This window comes from Anser anser, assembly GCF_964211835.1.
Source record: "Anser anser genome assembly, chromosome: 1".
Classification (NCBI taxonomy): Eukaryota; Metazoa; Chordata; class Aves; order Anseriformes; family Anatidae; genus Anser; species Anser anser.
The window spans coordinates 151,641,862-151,655,306 of record NC_139720.1 but is presented as its reverse complement, the minus strand read 5'-3'; the positions used below and the strand labels follow the sequence as shown (position 1 = coordinate 151,655,306).

Below are 13,445 nucleotides of genomic sequence, written 5' to 3'. Positions count from 1 at the left end.
GTTGGCTGTCACTAATCACTTCTATGTTTTCCATGTGCCTTAGCATAGTTTCTAGGAGGATTTATTTGCTCCATGATTTTGCTGAGCACAGAGGTGAGACTGACTGGTCTGTAGTTATCCAGGTTTTCCTTTTTTCCTTTTTTAAAAAATGGGGGTTATATTTCCCCTCTCCAGGGGAAGAACTGAAGTTCTCAGTGAGAACTTCACCAGACTGCCATGATTTCTCAAAAAGATATGGTTAATGCATGGGCCTTTTCTTCCTTGCTGTGCCTATAGGAGATAAGAAGTTCTGGCATGGCTCTATTTGGCACATTTTTAGCTAATGGACTTGTTTTGTGTTTAAGTGATAAACTGACAGCTATAGTGATTCCCCACAGGTAGAAGGAAAACAGTACTGGTCTTACTGGAATGTCAGCAAAATGTCTGGAGTCATTGTGTATAGGGCAAAGAAAATTAGGACATGAGGCTGTGAGTGGGCTTTTTGAAAAGAAAAAGTCTATATGTTTGAAATCAGTTTTAATTACATTTAAAATTTTGTTCTCTGCATTTGCACATAAAATTTTTTGTTTTGTTGTGTTTCATTTTAAGTATATGTATACATTTGTTGAGGTTTAACCCTGCCGGCAGCTAAACACCACACAAATGTTCGCTCACCCTCCCTCTCTGGGATGGGGGAGAGAAATGGGAAAGTGAAGCCTGTGAGTTGAGATAAAGACAGTTTATTAAGACAGGAAAATAATAATAACAACAACAATAATAATAATGATAATAGTACTACTATTAATAATGTGTACAAAATAAGTGATGCACAATGCAATTGCTCACCACCCGCTGACCGATGCCCAGCCTATTCCCGAGCAGCTGGCCCCCCCACCACGGGCTAGCCACCCCTATATATTGTTTAGCATGACATCAGATGGTATGGAATACCCCTTTGGCCAGTTTGGGTCAGCTGTCTTGGGTCTGTCCCCTCCCAGCTCTTGCTGCACTCCTAGCCTGCCCGCTGGCAGGACAGAGCGAGAAGCTGAAAAGTCCTTGGCTTGGTGTAAGCACTGCTCTGCAACAATTAAAACATCAGCATGTTATCAGCACTCTTCTCATCCTAATCCAAAACATAGCACCCTACCAGCTACTAGGAGGAAAATTAACTCTGTCCTAATTGAAACCAGGACAACATTCCATACGGAAATGCAGCATACAGATCCTACCATTTTAATCAGGTAGTTAGTTACTTCTACCTTATTTATTGTCTTTGGTTCTAGGAGCCCATACAGGGTCTTGCCCTAGGAGATAACTGCATGCTATGCACCCCAAACTTTCCATGTGAAAGCTGTTTAGCAAATGCACGTTACACCTATCTCCAGATTTTTTTTTTTTTTTTTACTGGTGAAATCTGTGTAGAATTACACTGAAATTTATAGTTACACATCTGATATTGGACTTGCTATCTCTGGCCCAGAAAGTTAGCTGTGGGCTGTACACTAAGATTCACTGTGATTCTTACAAACACAGGAATCTGTTCTCTTAACAAGAAAATGAAGTGTCTCAAGCTGTAATGTTTGTGAAAAAAACTAAAACAAGACTGTTAAACTTAATCTGTTCAAATGAAAAGACAAAGTCTGCAAACCTCAAAGCTGGGATCTGACTTCTGGTGTAAAGCTGCATGTATGTGAGCATGGGTTTGTGTTAGTTCCCATCTTTTCTTAGGACTTAAGGATATCATAAAGTATAAAAATGGAAGTAATGTTATTAATGTAACACTAAAAAAGTGTAGTCCCCCTCCAGCCCTACCCCCTCAATGTACAGAAACTTTTAACAGCAGCTTGAATGTAAACTTTCATTTCCTGTCCACTAGAAATATATATACTTTCAGTGGGGATCAACAGGCAGAATTATTCAAGGGAGAGTGTGCTTCAGTAGTTACAGAATGGAACTTGAAAAGGTCCTGGCTTAGTTTCAGCATCTTTCTGGGTCATTCATTCATTCAGTGACCTTTGATGACTTACTTGACCTCAATCAAACCAGCTGCAAAGGCAGTTAAAGAAGGCCTGCTCTGCAGAGGAGATACTGCATCAAAATTGAGTCTCTCTGGGGAAACAAATATAATATTCTGAACTGGGAATGTTCGAGCTTTATGGATGTAAGAAATATTGCAAGGTAAATCTCCTATAGTATTTGATTATGAAACAGTGGCAATATATTCTCCTTCATGGATCATTTCAAAGTCCACTTGACAGCATTAGCTATTGTGTCCTTAAAGTGTATGAACTTGAAACTGCCTAAATGATGATAAGTTATCTAATAAAGATAACAAGTATTTAAGGAAGATAAATTCTCTTCCAGCTGAACTCTGATAGTCAACAAACACAGTGCTTACAGCGTTTTAGTACAGCTTTGCTTAAGCCAGGTGACATGATAAACCATGCACAGTGAAGGCTTGTTGGGCCTCTAGTGCATTGCTGGACAGAAGGTGCAGTGAGCCAAGTGTGTCCTCCTACCAGACAAGAGGCCACATCCATCAAGAGTGTGCTCAGGAGTGTTCTATGGCAAATTACACAGCCGAAGTCACTGCTAGCAGGAATGATCATGAATATTTGGATGTTAATGCTGCTTTGAACTCACTTACCCCACAGAGATTTTTCCCCCAACATTTGGTTTTATTCAGTAAAATTATCTGATTTATTTAGAGTCAAATATTCAATAAATATTAATTCTTTATTAAAAGAGATGCGTATTTTCCAGTCTTTAGTGCTGCCTTATGTTCTATGAAGCACAACTGGAAATTGTCAATTTAAGAATGAGATGAGTGAAATATTCAGAAAGAATTGCAAATTGACCTCAAGTGAGCCTTACTTGAATACCATGACAGCTGTCATTTCAGGTGTATTGAGTTTAGATGGCAAGGATTTTGTATTGGGGTACTGCAGGTGTGGCCTCTGTGAGAAAAGTCCAGAAGCTGCCCCATGTTAGATAAGAGCCAGCTTCAGCCGACTCCAAAAGGGACCTGCTGCTGGCCAGAGATGAGCTAATAAGCACCTCTGTAAGAGTAGATTTAAGAAAGAGCAAAAAACTGCAGCTGGGAGAGTGAGGGAGGACCAGTCCTGCAGACACCAAGGTCACTCAAGAAAGAGGGGGAGGAGGTGTTCCCCACTCCGGAGCTGAAGTTTCCCTGAGGCCTGTGAAGAGGTCCCTGGTGGAGCAGGCTGTCCCCCTGCAACCCATGGGTACTACAGTGATCAGATTTCTATGCTGCAGCCCATGGAGGAGCCCATGGTGGAGCAGGTGGATCCAACCTGAAGGAGGCTGCGGCCTATGGAGAGCCCCCACCGGAGCACACTCCAGTCTAGAGCTGTAGGAAAAGAGGCTGAGTAACGTTTGTCTGGGCTCTCACATATAAACTCCCAGTGATAGCGTAGAGTGATAGTGCAGATCACCTCCAGTGAGATTTAATATTCAAATTATATTTTCAAAATGTAGTGTAATTACTCCATATTTAGTTCAGGCATACTGAGAATGTCATGATGTTTGCTTGGGACTTTTTTTTTTTTTTTAAAGGGACTTTCCCTTTCCCTTTCGCTTTCCCATCCTTTTCTCCTTCCCCTTCCATTTCCATCTCCCTCTTCCTCTTTCCCTTTCTCTTCCCTTTCCTTTTTAGTTTTCCCTTCCCCTTCCCTTTCTCTTTCCTCTTTCCACTTCACATTTCCCAAAATATCTTCCTTTTCCCTTTTCACTCCACTTTCTCATCCCCTTACACCCTTCCTACCTCCCTTTGCCTCCTTTCCCCTTTCTTTGCCTCTCTCTCCCTCTCCCACTCTGGCTTCCTCTCCCACCATCCCACCATCCTGTTTCCTCCTTTTTTTTTTTTTTTCCTTTCAATGAGGCAGGCAAGGTGGTGGTGGAGGTATTTATGCAAACGTGATTCTTTTGTTTTTCTTTGTTTTCTTAGGCAGGTTTCTTCTTTCTGGATCAGAAGACTTCAGTCTGGTGTAAATCTAAATGGAACAACATATGGTCAGAGATCATACCACGGATCATTGGTTCTAGCATAAAAGAATCCTGCAAAGTCAAGCTACAAACACAAATTTGGGCTGGATATATGAAAGTTCAAATTGTGAGTAATCTACAGAGATTTAATTTTTTCTGTGTTATTTTTGTATGTTACATTTTAAAAACACCTCTTAAACAACTGGGAATCTTCAGGTTTGATTGCTGTGCTAATAAATTGTGTATGAGATTTTAATCCAATGTATTTTTAGACTTTTGTTGTTTATCTATTCTTTAAAATTATGTCCACAAACACTAACTCCTCAGTGTTTTACACTGTAAAAATCTTATGTTTGTGTATTGTTCCTTGTGTATTAATTTATTGAATTAAATTTCCTGTTCATTTTATGAGAACTATTAATAGAACTAAACCTTAACCTTTTTGTTGTTGTTGTTGTTGTTTTATTTTGTTTATGTTGGCTTTGATTTTTTTTTTTTTTGACAGCAAATGATGAGCTGATTGATGGAATTTATTTGCCATGAAGTCAGACCATGGTTTAATCTAGGAGGGAGAACCTGTGACATTTTATTACACATTTTATTTCGATCACGTATTTATCATATATCAAAATATGTCCATGGTTGATGTGTTGAATTTTACAAATCACATACATATAAACTACTTCAGAGAAGCTGCCCCAAAATAATGGAGAATTTGCACTGCGTCTTTGTGACACGTTTTTTTGTTACATACGAAGCCACTGGAGGAGGTGTGCAGGCACTGGAAAAATCAAGTTTGGCAGGCCAAACATAAATATACATTCAAATACACATAAGTACATTTCTACAAATAATTTTCTCAGGTAACCTACATTTGCTGTACTTAGCATAAAATAAATGCCTATATATGCCAGGTGCATCCAAGCCTGAAAGTCAGAGTCAATAATCATAGTCGTTGTTAAGGCTAGATGTAGAAAAACAGGAGTACAAGAACTAGACAAAACCCCTTGTTATTTTGTTCAGGCTACTTATGGAAGTCTTTGATATGACCTTTTAACCCAGCAGCAGTACAAACAAGTTGTTGTTATAAAGTAAAATATCGACTGTTAGTGTTCTAGATAGTCAAGACAAAACTTTTCATGATAGATAGGAGGAATGTGTTTCTTCCAATGCATACTGCTTCAACAAGGCATCATGAAATGCAGCTTCTAGGAGTAAGGAAAATTAAGAGGTACAGAAAGTGTGTTTTTGACATGAAGAGTTACAGTGTTCAAACCTTTTGAATATACGGTGTGCCTAGAGAAAGAGACTAAAAATGCATATACCCATTTGATTTAATAAGAACTGTTATTTCCTCCTCCCCCCCCCCCCCCTTTTTTATTTATTTATATTTCCTTTTTCATGTCATACATTCTCTAATAGGATGTTTATAGAAACATGTTTTAATATGACTAAGCATATTAATTTCTTTCATGCTTAGGGGTGAACTTTTGCATTCTCATGTGGGAACAGAAACTATTAGTAATGTGTATTGCCACTTAATACCATTTACTTTTGTGAAAATGTGAAAGACAATTAATTTTAAAATTTGCAGTGAAGGTTATGATTTTGCTGTTTGAGGTAAATATAATTTTAATGACAATTTTTCTGGACAATAAAGGTCTTTTTAAGAGGGAAGCATGCCCTAAGGTATGTAAAGGTAATGTATCAGATTAACTGATACAGTTATTTAAAAAAGACACATTTTCAGGTACCAGAAATCTTCTTAACTCATGAGGTAGAAGACCTAAGAAAAGTCTTGCATCTATGAGCAGTATTACTTTTCTTACACAGCAATTGAAATGTTTCTTGCTTTCTTTTGTTAATATGCATATATATATACATGTAATATAGAGAATCATAGAATCACTAAGGTTGAAAAAGACCTCCAAGATCATCTGGTCCAACCATACCAATAACACCAATATCATCCACTAATCCATGTCCCTAAGCACCAGGTCCAACCTTTCCTTGAACACCCTCAGGGATGGTGACTCCACTACTTCCCTGGGCAACCTGTTCCAATGCCTGACTGCTCTTTCTGAGAAGAAATGTCTCCTCATTTCCAACCTGAACCTCCCTTGGTGCAACTTGAGGCCGTTCCCTCTAGTCCTATCACTAGTTATCTGTGAGAAGAGGCTGACCCCCAGCTCGCCACAGCTTCCTTTCAGGTAGTTGTAGAGAGCAATGAGGTCTCCCCTGAGCCTCCTCTTCTTCAGACTAATATGTATATACGTTAGATATATAATATAACAATAATATACTAATATAATAATAATATACTAATATATTATATGCATTCAGACTAATATATTTATAGCATATATAAAATACATATATAATGTAGTAGTGTAGTGTATATATTATACATATATAATATAATATATATATTTATAGTTGCTTCATAATGCAATGTTGAGTAATTTTTGGCATGTATGTAAAGAGAAACAGGAAATACCAAATCTAAATCAAATAAATATTACCTTAAAAGTTGTAATTATTCTGTGATTTTTCATTAGGAATTTTGAGTGGCATAAGGTTTTCTAAAATCTCTTAAAATATTTTTTTCTGAGGCAAAGACACAGATAATAATTACAAATTTTGTTAGGTAATAATCATCCAGCCATACTGGTAATATCTGACATGAATCATGAAAGAGTTCAGATTTTCTGTGTTCTAGTTTCATTAGAAACAGGTTTATTGCTTAGGTTAAAAAACCTGTGTAAAAAACCCCAGGCAGAACTGAGCAAGATATTTCTGCATACTTCTGTCTCTAATTTTAATCATTTCCTGAGTAGTGAGGAGCTGTAAGCAGGCTGTATGGCTTGTGTCTGCAGTTCAGTGCAATTTGCTGTACAATGATTGTTGCAGTTAGGGAGGGCAGTAGTCCATAACAGCCCAGTGTTGAGTCTAGCTCAAAGGATGTGTGTATGCCAAATGAAAAAAAATGATTCAGAATCTACCACTTTGTCTACTTTGTATATGAAATGTTTCACTGAAAGACACAGAACTCTGTTATGTACTAGTTGCTGTATGGATTTTGTTCACGGACAAGATTTGCCCGCAGAAGTGATTTTCCAGTGCTCCCTGGATGCCCGTACCCCTGATATCTTATCTCATCTCATCTCATCTGACCTCATCTTAATTTATGCCTTTCAAATGAGAAACTTGTTTTCTAATCCTTGCAGCTGATTAAAAAAAAATAATAATGAAAATATCAAAAATGTTTTTAATAATAAAATTATTTTCTTGGCTTGCTATAACAACATTTTTACATGAAAAGTAATTTACTGAAAAATGTAATTTTGATTAAAATTAGGTTCTATCAGAAACTGCAAGGGGTAATTTCCTGATGGCACCAGGACCATTTTGGTTTTTTTAAGTGTGTTTGCAAAATATACATCTTACTTTTTGTTTAACCTTTTCTACTCTTTTCAAATCTTTTGTTCTCAGTGGAGAACAAGGAGATAAAACCAGGATGTGAGATATGAGATATACTACTTACCAGCCAGACATCCAGCAAATACGTTGTAGTCTTTTTGAGGATTACAGACGAAAACTCCTTATGGTAAACATTTTTTTTTTTTTTTAGTGCTAAGTGGCATAACATTTTTTGGTGCTGCATATTTTTGATAAACCAAAATTAATTAGTAACTTAAATGCTGTGTGTTAGGTTCTGGAAAAATACAGAAATAAAAAGAAAGTCAAACCACTAAGGAGATATTTAAAGAAGAATAATTTCCTATTCACATCATAAAATTTGTAGATTTTTTTTATAAGGCTACATATGTGTGTGCTATCAAATTTTCCCAATAATGAACACTCCCCTCCCCCCCCCCCCCCATTTTAGAACCTATTTTGAGGAAAAGACTAGCTATTTAGCTATTCTGTTTAATTTTCAACCTAGTTGCTTGCTCTAAATTAGCAAATCCAAGTGTGTATAAGATAATTTACTGTGCTTAATGTTCCTTTCAATAGCTACTAGTTGTCAGCTTTCTAAGGGAAAGTTTATTCTAAAATCAGTATGAAAATTGTAAGTGGGAGAAAGCAGAGAAAATTATTTTGATTTGAAAAAAATGTACTCATATAGTTAATGAAAGTTTGATTTAACTCCTAATAAGATTTGGTAACAAGCTATTTTCAACAATTAATTAAGCAGTTATTAGATTAATCAAAATACCTGACTTATCATCAGCCAAAAAATACATTTAATCAGCTGTTGTTTTATTTGTCCTTCTAAAAATAGTTTCTATTTTCAAATGAAATCAAGAATTTGAGCATATATAAAAAGTGCAGATATTCAAAAAGACATATTTTAAAGTATTATTCTTATAAAGTTCTTATAACTATCCATGAAAGCACAACTACAGGAAATGGGGAAGTGTTATTCTGGCTCTAGAATTAAGTTTCATCCGTTGTCCAAGCCAAATATCAATGTATTCATGGCTGACTTACACCTTTATTATATGGGGTTTATTTCTCAGAGATGTTGTTATTATTAAATTAAATTCACTTTCATATTGAATGGTGTTTCGTAAATAGTAAGCCTAGTGTTGCAAAAACACTGAAGAAGATCTTAAAGTAAACCACAATAATTTCCATCTATGTGTAACTGTGAGATCACATTTGCTTTAATTTTTTCAACTCCAGAGTTATTTTGTTTTTATGCAATGAACGCATATAATGGAACATAATACACTCCTCCACCTAGCAGTTAAGCAGTTAAATTTCATGGCTCTTAGTGAAAATGGTTGACAGACAGAAGAAAATGGCATAGATGTACAGTTTTTAATATTCTTGCAATAAGGCAGTTACAGACTGCTGATTACATTTTGATGGGTTTTGACAGAGAACACCAGAAACGGGAACTGGCTGGGAACTTCTTAATGAGACATTTCCTTAATCAGAATCTCTGTGAGTTTTGGGGACTAAAAGCTTTCTATTTGTAGGCTTTCTTAGGTAAAGGGAAGAATTTATGGCGACAAGGAACAGTAATTAAGTGCAGCCAAAAGCCTAAGGTGCTCTCTTGGGATGTTCACTCCCTACTTCACCTCTGTTGCAATACATTTCATTGGAGAATATTAACCATCCATAGAATATTAACATCCATAGGCTATTACAATCTCTCTCAAAAACATCCACTGGTGATTTTTCTATAAAAAGGGTAAACACGTGGTAACCCAGACAGAACCTACTTGTTTAAGTGAGTAGTTTATGTTGGAAGTGAAGACATGAGGTAATTTCAAATTTCAGATGGTTATCCTAGTCACAAGGCCTCTGATTTTATTTAGGAGTCTCTTTCTTGCTTATGTTTGGGATTGCACGTGGAAACTAATGAAAATTCAAAATTGCAAAATCAAATAATATATTTGTGGCCAGTCCTAATAGGAACTTTCTTTTGCAGAGAACTTTTGAAAGCATATATAATATGTTATATATTAGGGAAACTAACATGATCAGCAGGAAACACTCAGCTACTTGAAATGTGTTCATTTTGTAACTATACAGATTTCCAGCTGAAACATCCCTGATAATAATTAATTTCCCCCTACAGCGCTGTTTCCATTCCCTTGTGGGGAAGAGCACTACAAAGACTGGCTCTGCTATATCATCTGGGAACAAAGACAAGACACTCCCACTTCTTGCTATCTCTCACTCAAAACTAAACTCAGGTGGAAATATCATTCCTTGTGTATTGCTTTGATTAGTGGGATGATATTGGGTCCAGGGCTAAATGCTTAAATACTTTAATACATATTTTTTAAAGCATTGGATTTACTCGAACTCTTTTCTCCTGACTATTAATATGAGTATAATGGTCCCAATTGTTTTGTCACATCTATGCTACACAACCGGAGCCTACATTTGAACTGAGGCTGACTTTAATTATCGAATTAACACAATTTCATGGTTGATATGCTTCTTTCTCACCTCTGGGCTTTATATTTACTGGTCTGCTGTGATCTTTTTGCCTATTGGTGCAAGAAGAAATTAATGCATTTTCTTGTTGCTCATGCGTTACTATCCAGAACAATTACAAATTAAATTTTACCTAAAGAAATATAGTCCTGGATCAGAACTTTTTCTTACAGCTCCTTACATTTAAAAATAAACGAAACCTTTCATTAAACAGTTACAGACATACGTTTCCATTACAGAGTATACATGTCTGAACTACCTATTACATATTTCAGTTTTACGTTCATTTCTTGAAACCTGTGGCCCATATTACTATGTGGCAAATAAGGACCTGGGCCCTCATCTGTCCCTGAACATCACTGTGCTGTAGCTTGTTCAAACAGAGCAACTGCCAAAGTTCAGACTTGAGAATATTAAGGTGTTCAGAATATTTAGATATACAGAATACTTAAGCCTGCATGTAATGAAGATTCTTTATTGTTAAGCCTACAAGGAGTTCTATTCAGATAATCTGTGCAGCATTAAAAAAGTCATTATCATCTGCAGTAAAAGAACTGGGGGGGGAAGAAGGTTGTTTATTTCTTTTGAAATGATGTCCACTGTGTTCTAAGTGGTCACAGTGTGGCATGCAGAGAAGCTTGTGCCAGATTTGTGAAGAATCATCACAATAATCTCTTCCTTGAACTCTTTCAGTTTTAAGCTGTCTGAAGTAATTTCCTATCAGGATGAGCCTGGCTAAAGAGGCAATACACTGCACAAAAGATAAAGTCTTAAGTATGGAAAACTATAAATGTGTGATTATGAAAGTATACAAATTAGCCTTAAAAAATACAGCATTGTATCAAAAGCTTATTCCTAGCTTGTGTCTCTTCCTTTGTTCTCACATCTTTCTTCTCCCCTATTGAATTATGATTTTTGATCTCTCTTTCCATTCTCATCATTTCCCCCTCACTTCTACACCCTCCTCCAAGGCAAGGAGGAGTGATGGTCACTGCTTTGTCAGCCCACATGAAAGAACATGTAAATAACATAGCAATTTACCTATGGAGAAATGAATTATTCAATAACATACTGATACGGGAGAAGTGAGATATACCCCTTTCAGTATATGATTTGCTTAATATGTCAGTATTTTGTAGAAAGATGATCATCAATGAGATCTTTAGCTATCTATGTCTTGCATTAATCTGTCACTAGTAGACCATGTAGGTTGGTAGGTGTAGTGAAGAGGTAGCCTCCCTCCAGTACCCTCTCTTATATTTTGCAGATAAATATACTTTTCCCCTTTGAAATGCCAAGTAAAGTATGATACCATTTTGTTAATAACTTTAGGGAAAATGCAAATAATTTTTTTAGTAAGAGCAACTATTTATGTTTTAGCAACTATTTATTCTGTGAATACTTTTATGTTCATCTGAAACTTGAAGGAAATAAAAGGAGAGCTATTTATTATGACAGTCTCACACAGAAAGTTAATTTCCCCACAATCCTTTATTCTTCAAAATACCAATTTCAGACAGATTTTGTTGTGACTTTATGAGCTTTATGCTCATTTACTTAATAATGAAATTATTTTGCAGGTGGAAGTATTGAGGCTACATGGCCCCTGTACAGTATTTACTCAGGTGAATATTTATTTTCTACAGAAATTATCCTTTTCAGTTATATGTCATTGAACTTCCTCCAGGAAGAGGGATTGCACACTTGAGTAGAGGTTGCCAAGTTTGGTTCTGTGTTTATCTTGTACTTGTTGATCTTAAAATGAAAGCGTCTCACTACACTGTGTCAGTATGACTGAACTTTAGGTAGCCTTGTCGAAGCAGGAAATCCATATTTTGTATGTTCTTTCTTTCAGAGTACATGTTGAAAGTACACTTTTATAAAAGGATATTGTATAATAGGAGCTGCTTTCAGAGCTGACAAAGACCTTGGGAAAGTTAATGTTTTGCTATTATTAACTAATCAAGATCCTGTACTCCCAGTTCATTTTTCTATGCAATGAGCCATAATTCTTTTGTTGTTGGGTAACCTTTAATTTGTAAGGAACATTAACAGATCCTGAATTAAAAGGAACTTCAATGGATGATCAGACAGCATCTGCATATGTAGTATTTTAAGATTTTTAATTGCAATTATTTATTAAACTTTTCAGACTTTTATATTGTAGCAAACCAATCATGTTCTAGACACTTATAGGATAATGGGAAATACTAAAAATGATAAAAGGCTGCAATATTATATAGTGATTTTATATCCACCTAATAAAAGATGAATTTCCAACATATGTATTTTTATGATAGATATCAATGCAACTAAGCAAATAAAACATAAAAAAATCAAGTCCAGATAGAAAACATTACAGCAAGGATGTGAAAAGAGAAAACGGTTATGGTAAAAAACTATTACACCTATTGCCTCTTTTTCAACTAAGAAAGCAAGGGTTTATCATCTGTCCCATTTAGAATTTTTCAGTTGATTGATTTAATGAAACTTCTTCAAATAGACCATTTTTTTTTCTGCATTGTCATCTACTGCAATTTGTTCTTTTTAGCCAGACCTAGTAAAACATGCTATCAAAACAGCTATTAAAGTCCTGTGTATTTAATATAAAATTGTAAAGCCTATCTGAATAGTGGGCTGCATTAGGAAGAGCCAGCAGGTTAAGGGAAATGCTAATTAACTTCTGATTAGCATGTCTGTAATAGTGTGTCCAGTTCTGGGACAGGAGAAACATCAACAGAAGGGAGAGTCTGTTGAAGGGCCACTGAAATATTGAGGTGGCCAGAGCAAAACAACATACAGGAGAGGCTGAAGGAATTAGAAGAAATTTCTTCTGAGAAGAAATGTCTCCTCATTTCCAACCTGAACCTCCTCTGGTGCAACTTGAGGCCATTCCCTCTACTCCTATCACTAATTATCTGTGAGAAGAGGCCAAGCCCCAGCTCCCCACAGCTTCCTTTCAGGTAGTTGTAGAGAGCAATAAGGTCTGCCTTGAGCCTCCTCTTCTTCAGACTAAACAAAGCACATCTTCTATTCTCTCCCCATGAGCATTCAGGCTCACCTCCACATCTACATCCTTTGTCAGATTCTGATGCCACAATTTCACATCCCAGAATCCCCTCCCCCCCCCTCCCCTCCCCTTTCCTTTCCTTCTTTTTTTTTTTGACTTTCTGGCTGGAGCGTACTTTTTTTTGTTGTTTTTTTGTTTCTTTCTTTCTTTCTGAATCACTTTCAAGATTCACAGAAAACTTGTTTGCTACTTGGAAAATAAGAATATGTTTGTAACATGATCTTCTGAAAACCAGGAACTGGAAAGACAAAATTTTAAAGGGGGCCTAGAAACTGATTCAGTTTGGTAATCTGTGAAATATCAACACATCAGAATCCAAATTTATGATCCCCGTGCTTCAGTTTTCTTGCTGTCTAGTCTCACTAGATAAGCATCTTTGGACCTTTAATCTTCTAGACATATGCAATCTTGTACTTAAGCATACAGAGAGAAC

The 13,445-nt window shown here is 36.2% G+C and overlaps 1 long non-coding RNA gene across 3 annotated transcripts; it reads left to right on the top strand.

Annotated features, from left to right (window-relative positions):
- The first annotated feature begins 2,921 nt into the window (after window positions 1-2,921).
- On the top strand, window positions 2,922-11,029 carry LOC310892252. Of its 3 annotated transcripts, XR_014577984.1 has the most exons (5): window positions 3,053-3,224; window positions 3,947-4,111; window positions 4,490-4,847; window positions 7,477-7,591; window positions 9,578-11,029. It is a non-coding gene; the product is annotated as an uncharacterized lncRNA (long non-coding RNA). The 3 variants fall into 3 exon arrangements; XR_014577982.1 differs by lacking the exons at window positions 3,053-3,224; window positions 4,490-4,847 and adding an exon at window positions 2,922-3,040; XR_014577983.1 differs by lacking the exon at window positions 4,490-4,847.
- The last annotated feature ends 2,416 nt before the right edge of the window (window positions 11,030-13,445 follow it).